This window comes from Mizuhopecten yessoensis, unplaced genomic scaffold (genome assembly GCF_002113885.1).
Source record: "Mizuhopecten yessoensis strain PY_sf001 unplaced genomic scaffold, ASM211388v2 scaffold10059, whole genome shotgun sequence".
In the NCBI taxonomy this organism is placed as follows: Eukaryota; Metazoa; Mollusca; class Bivalvia; order Pectinida; family Pectinidae; genus Mizuhopecten; species Mizuhopecten yessoensis.
In genome coordinates this window covers 337,635-351,036 of record NW_018408358.1, presented here as the reverse complement: position 1 = coordinate 351,036, position 13,402 = coordinate 337,635, and positions in this window count along the sequence as shown.

Sequence of the window (13,402 nt, the reverse complement as noted above, 5' to 3'; positions counted from 1 at the left end):
ACCCGTTTAAAGTGAGTTACCATAGATTCCGCGATCGGTAGAAGCCATGCGAGTGTTCATGCTATAGAATTTTGGCTAAGTCTTGTACATGTCGATCGATATCGTGTGAGGACCTTGAATTCCGGAATTCCGTCTAAATATTTTTAATCCAAACGAAAAATAAACATTTGCACTGAAAATGTACCGGTCGTCGTGTCATAAAATGGTCACGAGAAGGAAGGTCAAGGTCGGGAAAAAAATGTCATGGCAACAGCAATATATTTCAGCACGTCCTGCTTGGGAACCGTCGGCACTTTCCGTAAACGAAAAAATATTCGTTTACGGAAAGTGCCGACGGTTTCCGATTGGCTTGATATGTGAGGGTCTTTGGAGCAGACACAATCCACTCGGGCCTATCCGGCAAACCGCATCCTCGATACTCCAGGGGTTACGCTCTCTTTCGCTCTCTGCATCCCTGGAATATGTCATAGTCAAATTGAAGAAACATAAATTAAATCGGATATTACTGTACGAAAACCTACATGGATATTTTTTCCTGCAGTGGGACGGGGATTCTTAAAGCCCAATAGTTCATATTACAGCCCTACCAGAACTTGATTTAGTCAAAACATGCCAGTTTGAAGTTGCAATATCACGTTATTTCATGCGTAATTCTAACGACCGTTCTCCTATTCATGTTAACCCCATCCCCGCCCGGTGAAATCGTAATAACCTGTATAGCTTAACTAAACGCTTATTATTTCATATAATAAGGGAATAAAGTGTACACGTCATAACAAGCATGCCTGAACTGTTGTTTGAGAATTATTGTATAGATACATAAAAGAAAGCGTAGAGACCCGATTGTTTAAAAACCTAATTACCTTCATGAGTCATTAACCTATTTTGTTTTCAACGAAAACAATCTGAAAATTTTCGATATTTTTATTACTTTTTAACATGATTTAAATCCATATTTATATAAGTAAAAGTTTTTAATGTCATTGGTTTGTCATATATGTTAAGTAAGCGTTGATATTTTTAGCTAAATAAGTATTGAGGAAATGGCTCATGTTTATTTTTATAATTATTAGAAATTGGGAAATATAAAATTATAGCAAAATGTCTATATATAGATACAGCGATATGTAGTAAACGACTGTCGTTAGTTTGAAAAAATCTGTCGAACTTTTGCAAAATGTCATTTATCTGAATCGCTTGGAAAATCTGGAAAGAACTAACGTCCTGCAGTGTGTATTTAAAACCTTATCTCGTTTCAAAGTAAAATTAATGCTTTAGTACTCCAAACATTTCGTTATTCTAGTTTTTTGTTTAGAAACCCATACATCAGAATCAACAGTAGTTTACTGTTTAACAGCCTCACACGAACCCTCTAAACTGAACTCCATTGAGCCGGGTATATATCTTCCCTCCTTTATACAAATATGAATTTACGACACAATGCCCCTTGCCTTACATCGTAAAACCTCGATATACTGCCCTTCGTTTATATACACTAAACCTTGATATAATGTCCCTTGTTTATATACAGGAAAACCTTGATATAATGCCCTTCGTTTATATACAGTGAAACTTCTATATAATGCTCTTCGTTTATGTACAGTATAACTTCGATATAATGTCCCTCGTTTATATACAGTATAACTTCGATATACTGTCCCTCGTTTATATACAGTATAACTTCGATATAACGTCCTTAGTTTATATTCAGTAAAACCTCGATATAATGCCCCTTGTTTATAAACAGTAAAGCTTCTATATATTGTCATCGTATACACAATATTACTTCTCGTTTATATTCGGTAAAACCTGGATATAATGTTCAACGTTTTATATATACAGTAGTAAAATATCGATATAAAGAAAATCCTCGTTGAAGGTACCCATGCAGTTTCACTATAAAACCTTTATATAACGCCCCACGTTGAAGTACTATAAAACCTCGATATAACGCTCCACGTTGAAGTACTATAAAACCTCGATATAACGCCCCACGTTGAAGTACTATAAAATCTCGATTTAACGCCCCTCGTTTAACTTGTCACTTTACTTACCGTCAGTGTATTTCAATAAACCAACTTTTCGCTTCCTCTTTGACATGCGGGCCCTCTTAATCTGTTTTTTTTCTGGACAAACGGTGGCAGTATAACGAGGATTTATACTAGGCTTATATGTCAATATCTAGCAACCCTGTTTATATTCCATTTTTATCAATCCGGGTAACATACTTTCCATATATCTCGAAAAATAATTTACGGAAAGTGCTTCTCTCACACACACTCTACAGACCTTTATTATAATTCCCCGGTATCTCTCTAGAGTTTACGGCACTGTATAACTGAACACGTGCTAAGTATAATTTCCTGCTATCTCTAAGCAGTGTTAGACAACGTACGATTGTGCTTGTGTTAAAATCGAGAAATATTTACAAATATAACGAGCTTCCAGGCTGAAACTGAAAAGAAATGTGGGGATACATATGGCTAACAGATGTGGTCTGTTTTGAGCGACCTGTAAATATTATCGGGAGCCAACGCTAGAGTTAATACATATTTACCATCAACTAACGCCATTGGCACAGATCGGAGAATATCTAGATCGGGTTTTGATATCTAGGATCCTCAGATTGGTGGGATTTAAAGAACGACTGTTATTGAAGCTAAATCATATTACTCGCCAAAAGCCTTGGATGCACCTTGTTATAAAACAAAACTTTATTTATTTTACAACTATTATGAAAAAAGTTGTCACTANGGGGGGCATACCTTTTCACGTCCGATGGGGGAATCGAACCCCGGTCGCCTTGGTGAAACGCAAGTGCGCTATCTACTGCGCCGACCATCCTTGCGCCATCCGGCCACCATTTTGCAATTTGTTGAGAACTCTTTTTCCGTGAATCGATTCTTTATTCTAATAGAGGAAGAGGCATGGGAGTGTTAAATATGCGGCATTATATGGTTCCGCTTGCTTTAAGTACGTATATCTAAGTAAAAAAAATATGGCTTGTGCTTGTCAGTGGAAGTTACTTATCTCATCAGGAATGCAGTTATTGACGATCCTCGCACCACTCCCGTAACGTAGCTTCACACTGAAAACTTTGTTTACAAATACGAATTTTAAAACAAAACTAAGAACAGTGTTTTGAGTGTAAAAAGTGCCTAGAGGACCAGCGTAATTTATCGTTTTGAAGGTTTTAGGGTTTAAAACCCTGCCAAGTTCGATGTTCGAGGAAGGACTAGGTCTGTTGTAGTATCTCACTACATGCTATNCCCCCCCCCCCCCGCCCCCTCCTCCCTACTTAGAGGACACTACACCACCAAACCTGACCTACTGTACCAATCGCAACACTTAAGTCAATACCAACTTTTTCTTTCTTTTTTCTTCTATCACTTTTCTGCTTTCCTTTCGGTGGTGTCGACATCAGTGCCCATCTCCATATGGCCAAATAGGTGTTACGAGGACGATAAACTTTAAACAAACAAACAAATTTATGGTTTTTATAAAGCTTTACAGGCGACACTTGATGGTTGTAAATCGTGAAAATTTAACATTTTAAACAGAAAAAAACACATTCTTCCAGCTTATACGCATCAGGTCGATGAAGTTGTTTAGAGCAGACGATCTTAATATTGACATTACATCAGGAAGTTTAGGGTCGAAGTGATGAGAATGATGGAAGACACACAACTCCCCCTTAATTATATTTGGACTGTACATGTATACACAGCACGTATGCCGCCCGGGGGAGTCCTTGACACCACCTCTGACCCCCGGAGCTAACACGTATCCCCGCCCACATGTCTCGGGATGCTGACACTAGCACGGGTTAAGTAAATTGAATTCTTCTTTGTTTGTTTGTACATACTAATAACGTTACTCCTTGTTTGATTTCTCATTATAGCCTTCCAGCATGACCTTTGATCTCAACCTTTGACCTTTATCCCCGCCCTCACTCTAGATCTCGTTTAATGAAACACAGTTTGTTTTCGTACTACTCACATTTATACGTATACCAGTGCATTACCCTATCCCGGACCTTCGACCTCAACCGACTTCTGAAGATCAGTTCTTGACCTTTACTCCCAACCCTTGACCTCTAACCCCCATTCCTTGACCTCTGCCACGAATTCACACCCACACTTCTACAGTAGTGACACACTGACCGAAATTATATTAATCCTCGAACGTGCACTATACACGTCCAGTGGGTTCACGTGCTGGAACCCAGCGCGCGGTATCTTCTCTCACAGTTCACAAAACATTTGTACCCAATAGCCCTCGCTAGCTACGGATGGCTCTTATAGCATCAGTCATACAACCGCTATGCTAAATAACTATCTTTGTATATCAACATCGGGGATACATATTCGCCGTACGGCGTCTCTTAGTTGGATCAATCTTATAAACTTAAATTTAAAAACAACAAAATTGAAATTTGTTTACAAATACTATCTCAAAAAACCTCGAACGCTTCTTTACGGAGAAGTACATTGCCGATCAGTGACGTCATTTGATGCGTTCGTAAAGAGAACCTGCAAGTATCTTTGGTATGCATACTAGTACGTATTACGGGGGATTGTTTGTTTGTTTGTTTGTTTATCTCGTTCGGAGTTTTGCGTTTTAGCAAAAGCTAAGGACAGAAAACGGATATTACTCGTGACAGGGCCACTCAGGGATAACTTAAAGGTGCGTCATCTGACTGAAACGTCATAACCTGGACACGTTAGCGTTTATTAAGAATCCTTGTACCGCTGCAAATATCTGTAACTATGAATTAGACATTGTATCTGCATGGAAAGAGCTTTGATAAACTTTTTCTGAAAAGAAACCCATTCAAGAGGAAATAATAAAGATGAAATAAACAAAAACAAAAACAAAAAATCACGAAGTTTCAAGTGTTCTGAAATGAATAATGCTACGGGGTAAGATCGGGAATCAAACCAAAGACAAATGATCAGAAAACGTTTTCTGATCATTTGGTAGTCAAACGTTCCGCAGATCCTCGGGCTAGGCAACAATAGTTTCCTGGCCCAGCAAAGTCTCGTTCAACCAGACGCTTGATCTCTGTAATCTCAACAAGAGTCTGGTTGAGACGAGACTAGGCTCGGCCCGACTACAGGGAAATCCAAAACGAAACACGTCAGTGGAGTTTTCTAGTGTCTTGCTGAAGTGGGACAATGGGCCTTAAGAGAGATGCCAGATATTGAACTCGATAGTGATAAATAAAAGCGAAAAAGTCGAGTTATGTAAAGAATTAATTATCAGTTGATGGTTGTCCTTTATTAATGTATGTAGTTGTTTCTACGAGCATTATATAATGTGTCTATACATTGTGCACGAGATTTGGCGAGATTACATGCCTTTTAATCTAAAGATAGTTTGTGTTTCGCCCAGGTATGAAGCGTTCATCTGCTTTTGATGACACGTAAGTTTTGTCACGAGCATACGGGCGTTTCCGTCGTACTAAATGACCCATACACATGCTATTCTAATACTTATCACACGTTTATTGACAAATATTTCCAGACTATACTGACGGTCACTCAATAAACATTGTTCCCACAAACTGGAGTTATCCTCTCATAACCTGACCATAGAACGTGACAAGATTCTATGACGTTGACAGCAGTTCAAGTTTAAGTTTAAATGAAATCAACAGTTTAAGTGGGCGGAGCTATGCAAATTTTCTGGGAATGAGACACAGTTATGTGGGATCTTTAACTGTAGATGTGGGCAGAGTTAACCAACGCCTATGCACATTTTAGGCTGCTACATTTATTGGACCGATCACACGTTATAAAGTTATGAATATTTATTAAATAATTATCTTCTTCACCATCTGTTTAAGTTAGCTTTGCCATCTATCAAATTGACATGTGTTCACGGGTCATAACCTGACATACATAGCTATTCCTTAAACTATATACAAGCAACACATATTCATCGCCAGTTTATACTACCATCGTAAATTGACTTTTGAGACGACCCCTGATATCTGAACCGGAAGTGTTGCACACCATATCCGGTTCATTGTATTGGTTCTTCAAGAATGACAAGGCTAACATAGCAAAAAAAACATTGCTACGTCACTGGTCTTCCCTAAAGAGCGTCACTTGTGTGTTACTTTTTAGTTTTAAAATGAAACAGATTGTATGGTTAGATGGTACAGTGTATGTATTCTCTCGAACAACAATATGTTCAGGCTGGAAATCAATGTCACTTCCATAGTTCTGCTGCTTTCAGCTAGATTACACACACAAATTTTAATGGAGTATTTTTGATATTTGAGAGTAGAAAAACTGAAGCATGGGTAATTCAATTTAAAAATTGGTTAAGCTTTGACACGTGTCCCTTTTTGATAGTCAGGACAGATCACGCTACTGGTGTTTTTTCGTGAATTTCCTCTGTTTTCGTGTAACACATGTTTTGTGACGTCATCAGTTTTGTACGACCCACTTTTGCTACGCTAGCACTTTTTGTGTATTTTTCTTTTGCTTTGCAAAACAACAACTATTATCGCCATTGTATTTTTTTTAGGAACATGTAATTCCGTTTTATAGGACTCAAGAACGCGATAACCACTTTCAATTTAACTGGTAACGTCTCACCACATTTAACTTAAAAATGAAAAGGCGTTAAGTAGATGTTACATTCATTGACAGCGCTTCCAAGATAAAACAATAAAGCCTGCCTGTATCATGATTTATCCAATAAAATGAAAATGAAATTACGGCTCAGCCGGGAGTCGGCTAGACTGATTTATACATAAAACCACTTACACGAGTGACATAAGACGAAATACAACCATCGATTCGGAGTTGGACTCCGGGCCAAAACAATTCCACTGAAATAGGTTATGGTATCGTGTTTCTACCTGAGAGGTAAATAGAGCAAGAGGTATTCCGAGTAAATGGTCTTATGGTTTATACTTATGCGATTAATTGAAAGAAACGGAGAAGTTCCGAGTGGTAAGGCATTTGGAAAGGGCATAAGCTGGCATGAGTGACGTAACGTTCGTGTGCTTTATGGTCGGTGGAAAGAATAATATATATATGTGTTCCCGAGGGATCGATGTATATGAAATAGATGTAAAAGATAGAGGTGTTCTGAGTGGCGTTGTGGTCTCTTGGTTTATTGTTGTGTTTTCTGTGCGCGGGTTTTAGGGACATTTTATGCGTTCGGCGATATAAAAAAAATATCCTAAATTTTCTTCCGGTCGAAACATGATTCTTTTCATTTATTCCAAGTAATCTTATTGTATATTTCAACACTGATGTCTATAGCGTGGACAATGGAAAATCGCGAAACCGTTTCCCCTTGTGTATATGCGTGTAGACAATATAAAATAGTGCTGCTGTTTTGCCAGGACGCATAATGAGACTACACAGCTTTGATCTCTAATGTTTCTTTAGTATGAAAAGATACATTTTTTCAAAGTGAGGTAATAGTTTCTTGTTTAATGGTGAGGTAGGTTCAGTTCAGTTTTTTATTACCTTGAACCTTACGGTTCATCAGTTCAAAATAAACATATATGCAAGGATAAACAATAAAATCACTCACACCCATATACACACCCACAAATACACACCCACCCACAAACACACACACACACATCCATTGGTATAGTGTAGAGAGACATCCCTCTTTATACAGGTACATAGGCTTTTCTTTTCTTATTACTCAGCTTAATATATTTGGCTAAATTTGTTAACGGTTTTTTGTTTCCTGTTTCCATAAGTTGGATAAATTTATACATGCTAGGTCTTTCGTAGTAATATTTCTTAATAAAACGCTTTCTTAAATCTAAAAAACATTCACATTTTTATATAAAATGAAATTCATCTTCGATATCCCCACTGTTGCAGTATGCACATGTTCTTTCAATCCTATCTACATTGTTATACCTACCAATTTCAATATTTAATTTGTGAGATGACAGTCTAATTTTGTAATTTCTTTCAGATTTGTATTTCCTATATGTTTTGTTAAATATGGTGGTAAACAGAAATTTTCGCCAATAAACTTGTACAGTGAACACTTAGATGATGAATCTATTTTTTCTTTACATTCTTACTTAAATATATCACACATTCTGCTTTTGATAATATTCATAATATAATCGGATGTATAGGTATCTCCATATTGCCATATGTACCCTACTCCCATTCTAAATAGTTCGTTTCTTACTACATTCATCCATTCACTACCATTTTCTAACATTTCTTGATAACATGCATGTAAAACACAATCGTCAGTTTGTTTTAATTTTAACCAGTGTTTAAAAATTCTAAATTTCCCAATTATTTCCAAAGGCAATCTTCCTAATTCTTGGTAAACCATAAAATGTGCAGTAGATTTCTTAACCCATACTAATCTTTTACAAAAACTTAAATGTATTTTCTCTATATCTGGTGCTTTATGAAAGCCCCAAACTTCCGCTCCATAATTAAAAATACTACAGACATATGTATCGAAAACATGAAGCTGAGTTTCAACGTTAAAATAATTTTTCTTAGACACGTTTGATACTGAAATCAATGCTTTTCTTCCTTGTCCAGCGATAATTTGTTGATTTTTTTTTTAATTTACCATTAAAATTCATTAATATACCCAGGTAACTAAATTCATCTACAATATCTTATACACCTCTATCAAAGTACCACTTATCTTCTTCTCTTAACTTACCTCCGTTACGGAAAACCATTACCTTGGTTTTAGAAGTATTAACCGTAAGATTCCATTTATTTGTATAAAGTAATAATGTATCTAACATTTTCTGCAATACCCATAACACCATATCGTCTGCACACATCATTAATATATTAATAGTTTGTAGCTCTATAGAAGGACACCCTTCTGTTAAAAAATTCATTTCGCAATCCTTGACATACAAAGAGAACAATAGAGGAGACATAATTTCCCCTTGAAATAATCCATTTTTACATTGAAAAAAATTTGACATGTTTTTGATATACTTTACACAACATTTAACATCTCTGTACAAAGAACGTATAATATTCAACATCTTTCCTTCTATACCTTCTTTGATAAGTTTGTACCACAGGGTCTGTCTATTAACGAAGTCAAAAGCTTTTTTGTAATCAATAAAACAGCAATACAGTCTATCTCTATTTTTCAGGGTTTTACTTATTAATGTGTGTAATACAAATACAGCGTCAATAGTTGATAAATTCTTCTTAAAACCAAACTGAGCATCACTTAAAATAGTCACTATCGAAATAAGCAAGACGCTCATTAAGAATTGATGGGAAAAAATCCCTACACATCTTACTAAAGTAATTCCTCTGTAATTATTGGTATCGTTCTTGTCTCCTTTCTTAAAAATAGGAATTATATTACCAACCGACCATGATGCAGGATAAAAACCAGATTTAAAAACATTGTTAAACAGTACCACAAGACATGGCATAAGTACATCTTTACCCTTAATAAAATACTCATTAATCAGTAGATCTGGACCACAGCCTTCGAGTTACTCAATTTATTGATTGCTTTGAGCGCTTCACTATACAGATATCTGATCATCTAATTCTTGAAACATAGTATTTGGTATATTAACATCATAATTCTTTAAAAACTCATTAACCATTTCATTCTCAACAGGTTCCGTTGAAGACAATCCCTAAAATACTTAAAAAAATCTTGTTCACGAAGATCCCCCTTATCGTTACTTTTTCTTTTCTTGAATCTACTATAGAAAGCCTTAGGGTTGCTTTTTCGCAAGTAATCCATCATATTACCTTGTTGATCTATATATTCACGCTTTAATCTAGCTTCCAGTTTTTTATAGTTACGCTTTTCAGATATAAAAATGTTCTTATTTTCCTCTGACTTAAGTGAATTAAAAGTAAATAATGCGTTTTTGTATTCAATATATCTGTTTTTACAAACTTTGTTAAACCATGGTTTATCATCCACTCGAACTTTTTTTAACCTTTCTAGAGGTGCATTTAGTAACATTTAAAGACATTAACAGTTCATTTAATATATTAGTAAACTTATTCACACACTCATCTATACATTTTTGATTATCCTCAATATTATTACAAGCATTAAATAACTCTCTACGGCTTTCCTCTAGTAAATGCAATGCTCTCTCTGCATGATCATCATTCCATTTAACATGTGTATATATATTATCTTTATCATTACAAATGAATCCACAGTAATACAAAATGGAGAAAATTCTGAAAAAACATTTAATATTCCACTCTCAAAGTGAGTAATATTCTTTAAAAAAAATCATCAACAGTCAATACATAATCTATTAGACTAGATTCCCTACTATTCATAAAAGTTATGCTACCATTAGGATCATCTTTATGTCGTCCATCTACAATTCTCAAGGAAGTAGATTTACACAGTGAAAAAAGATGTCTTCCAAGTTGGTTAATATGCAGGTCAGAATTGGAACGTTTGGATGGTACAGAATCATTAACATAATTTACAATATTTGAAATAACATGCGCAGGCCCTTGATTAACAATATCATTACTTATATAATCGTCGTAAATACCCGTTCTACTATTGAAATCTCCTAGTACAATCACTTCACCTAATCCTTTATATTCACACACCATTTCCTCAAGTCTGGCAAAAATATCAATTTCACATTTGTGTTAAAAAATTCCATTTTCAGGTGGGAAATAACAAGCAAATGCGTATATATCACTGACATTATTTCTAATGTTATTGGATATTTTTAACAACACAATGTTGTCATTAATGCTATCTATTACACTACAGTAATCACAGACAGTTGATTTGATAAAAATTACAATTCCACCGCCTTTACCATGCATTCTAGGAAACACACAGCTGTCATATTTGGTAATAATATTTACAAACTCTTCTGTATCTAATTTGTCCATGATCGATCTACATATATTCCATGAGATAATGGAAAGTCTCTCCACACAACCCTAATACGACAAGTCGTGATTCCCTCTAGGTGGCTCGCGATCGAAGCGCGCACTGTGGTCCTTTCGCAAAGATGAACCCGTCCACTTCTGGCCAGTAGCCGTATGTTGTCCTTGGAATTCGGCGATGCGTTCTTGTCGCGCTGGCATGTAGTGCCATTCTGGTGATATTGGCGACCCAATACCATGGAAGCTGGCTATGGGCTGCTGCGGCGAGCTGGTGCGCGCGCGGGACTCGGGCGGCTGAAGTCGTTCACGCCCATCGGGGGTAGACGGATTACGTCCTCTTTTGCTGCCGCGTCTGCTAGCTGGCATACTCGTTTCAACAGGAGGCTAATGTTGCTGCACTTTTTGTTGAGTGACGTCACTATAGGACCTCTGAGTATCCGACCTCTGTACAGTATCCATGTCATTGCCTGGCAAGTAAAGTTCTCCGTCAATGTACAGACGATCTCTCACAAGTTTGGCATGGTGACCAACGCGCTTGTAGTGCCTCATGACCGGATATCATTTTTTCCGTAGTTCCTCGACTGTATCCGTGAATTGTTCGTTTATGCCAAATCGGGTACCTCGTAGCATATAACCACGATCTTTGACCTCTTGTTTGTCCCCGTTGTACGAAAAGCGGACAACAACTGGGCGGAATTTACCATGAACGTATTTCTGGAATCGGTGCACGTTCGCGAATTCCATATGTCGCGTGATTCCAAGTTGACACTGAAAAAAGTCACGCACTTCGTCTCCGATTGCTTCGTATCGTAGTTACATTAAACCCGTTAGAATAAGGTTGTATTTCATGTTTCTACACTTTTGGTCTTCCTACTCTAGTTTGATTTCTTCACAGTCCTTTCTAAAATTCATCATTTCGTTTTTGATAAAGCATTGATTTGTTGAAATGTCTCTGGTTTCCATTATTACACCCTGGAGTTCTCCCTGTGTTTTTGATGATGTTGTCTCGTTTTTTTCAGTCTTTCGTTTCATCTGTTCATAGAATTTCCCGATAGCTTCCGTACTTTTTTCTGTGTCAATGTTTTTCTGTGCTATTTCCTTTTACTTGATGTTCCATAGTAATAACCTTCGCATTGAGGGAAGTTAATGCTGCATCTGTACGATCAATCTTGTGTACTTGTGTTTCTATTCGCCCCAATCGATCGTTCATGTTTTTCATGTAATTAATTTATGATCAGGAAGGGGAGTGAGAAAGTGGCTACATTTTTTATTGTTAGTATGGGAAAAGGCTGATGGATTCCGAGGTGATGCCTTAGGGCTTTATGGCGAGAAGGTAGGAAAACGCTCCATTGTGCTTTATGGTATATATGAGTTATGTAAACATGCCGAGGTGGAACAGGGTGGGAATTTATTCGTCTTTTTGCTCTAGTCATGTGGTTTAAAGAAAGACAGATCCGAACAAACTAATGGCTTTGTATTTGTTTTCTCATACACTTCCTTGTATTGTGATAAATATTATCCTGCATTATTTTGCTATCAAGTAAGATATGACTAAGTTTTTGTTTTGTTTTTGTTTTACGTCCTTTTAACAGCTATGGTCATTAAAGGACAGGACAGGTTTTTGTGGTGGAGGAAAACCGGAGTTTCCGGAGAAATACCACCGACCAGCGGTCAGTACCTGGCGACTGCCCCACGTAGGCCTCGAACTCATGACTCAGTGGTGGAGGGCTAGTGGTAGCATAATGTCAGACACCTTAACCACTTGACCACCGCGGCCGCAAATATGACCGAAAGGATTTCTTATACACTAAAATACGCATATAAACAGAGATGTAATCATGCTGAATTTGCTGCTATTATCACTCGCCAAATTATGTAGACAATGAACCGTAAAATGATACATTGGGATTATTTCCTGAAATGAACATTACTGTTCCCAATCGCGGCGATGTACTACACAAGTACGTGAATGTAGCTTTGCCGGCGGCGACGTACACATTTAGTGACACTTATTCCTTCATAGACGAGACTATGTACCTAACAGACAGATTATATAGAACTGTAATGCAGCATTATAAAGATTCCGGAGAATGAAGATGACCGCACGAACTGTAACGAGATGGTAACGCTATTATCACTGCAGCAATTGTTACCATAGACACGTGGCGTGTTCCCGTCCTCGCCTCAGGTGCAGCAGATGATCGACACAAATCCCAAACAATTATCGCCAGCACTTGATTGACCACGTCAAAGTTTCAAAGCATGGTTATCTTATAATGCAACAAGGCATTGACTGGACATTGGTCACTTCTCGACATTGGTCTGACTATTGACATTGTTTAACTGGACATTAATCTAACTGGACGTTGATGTACTGGTCATTGGTCGTTAAGAACATTGGGTTTCATAGTTTACAGACATATCATGAAGAAATGTGATACAGTTTAATGCTATACTTAGGTTCGATGACTCGAGGTTACAGATGACTGTATAGAGAAAGTGTTTTAATTGCC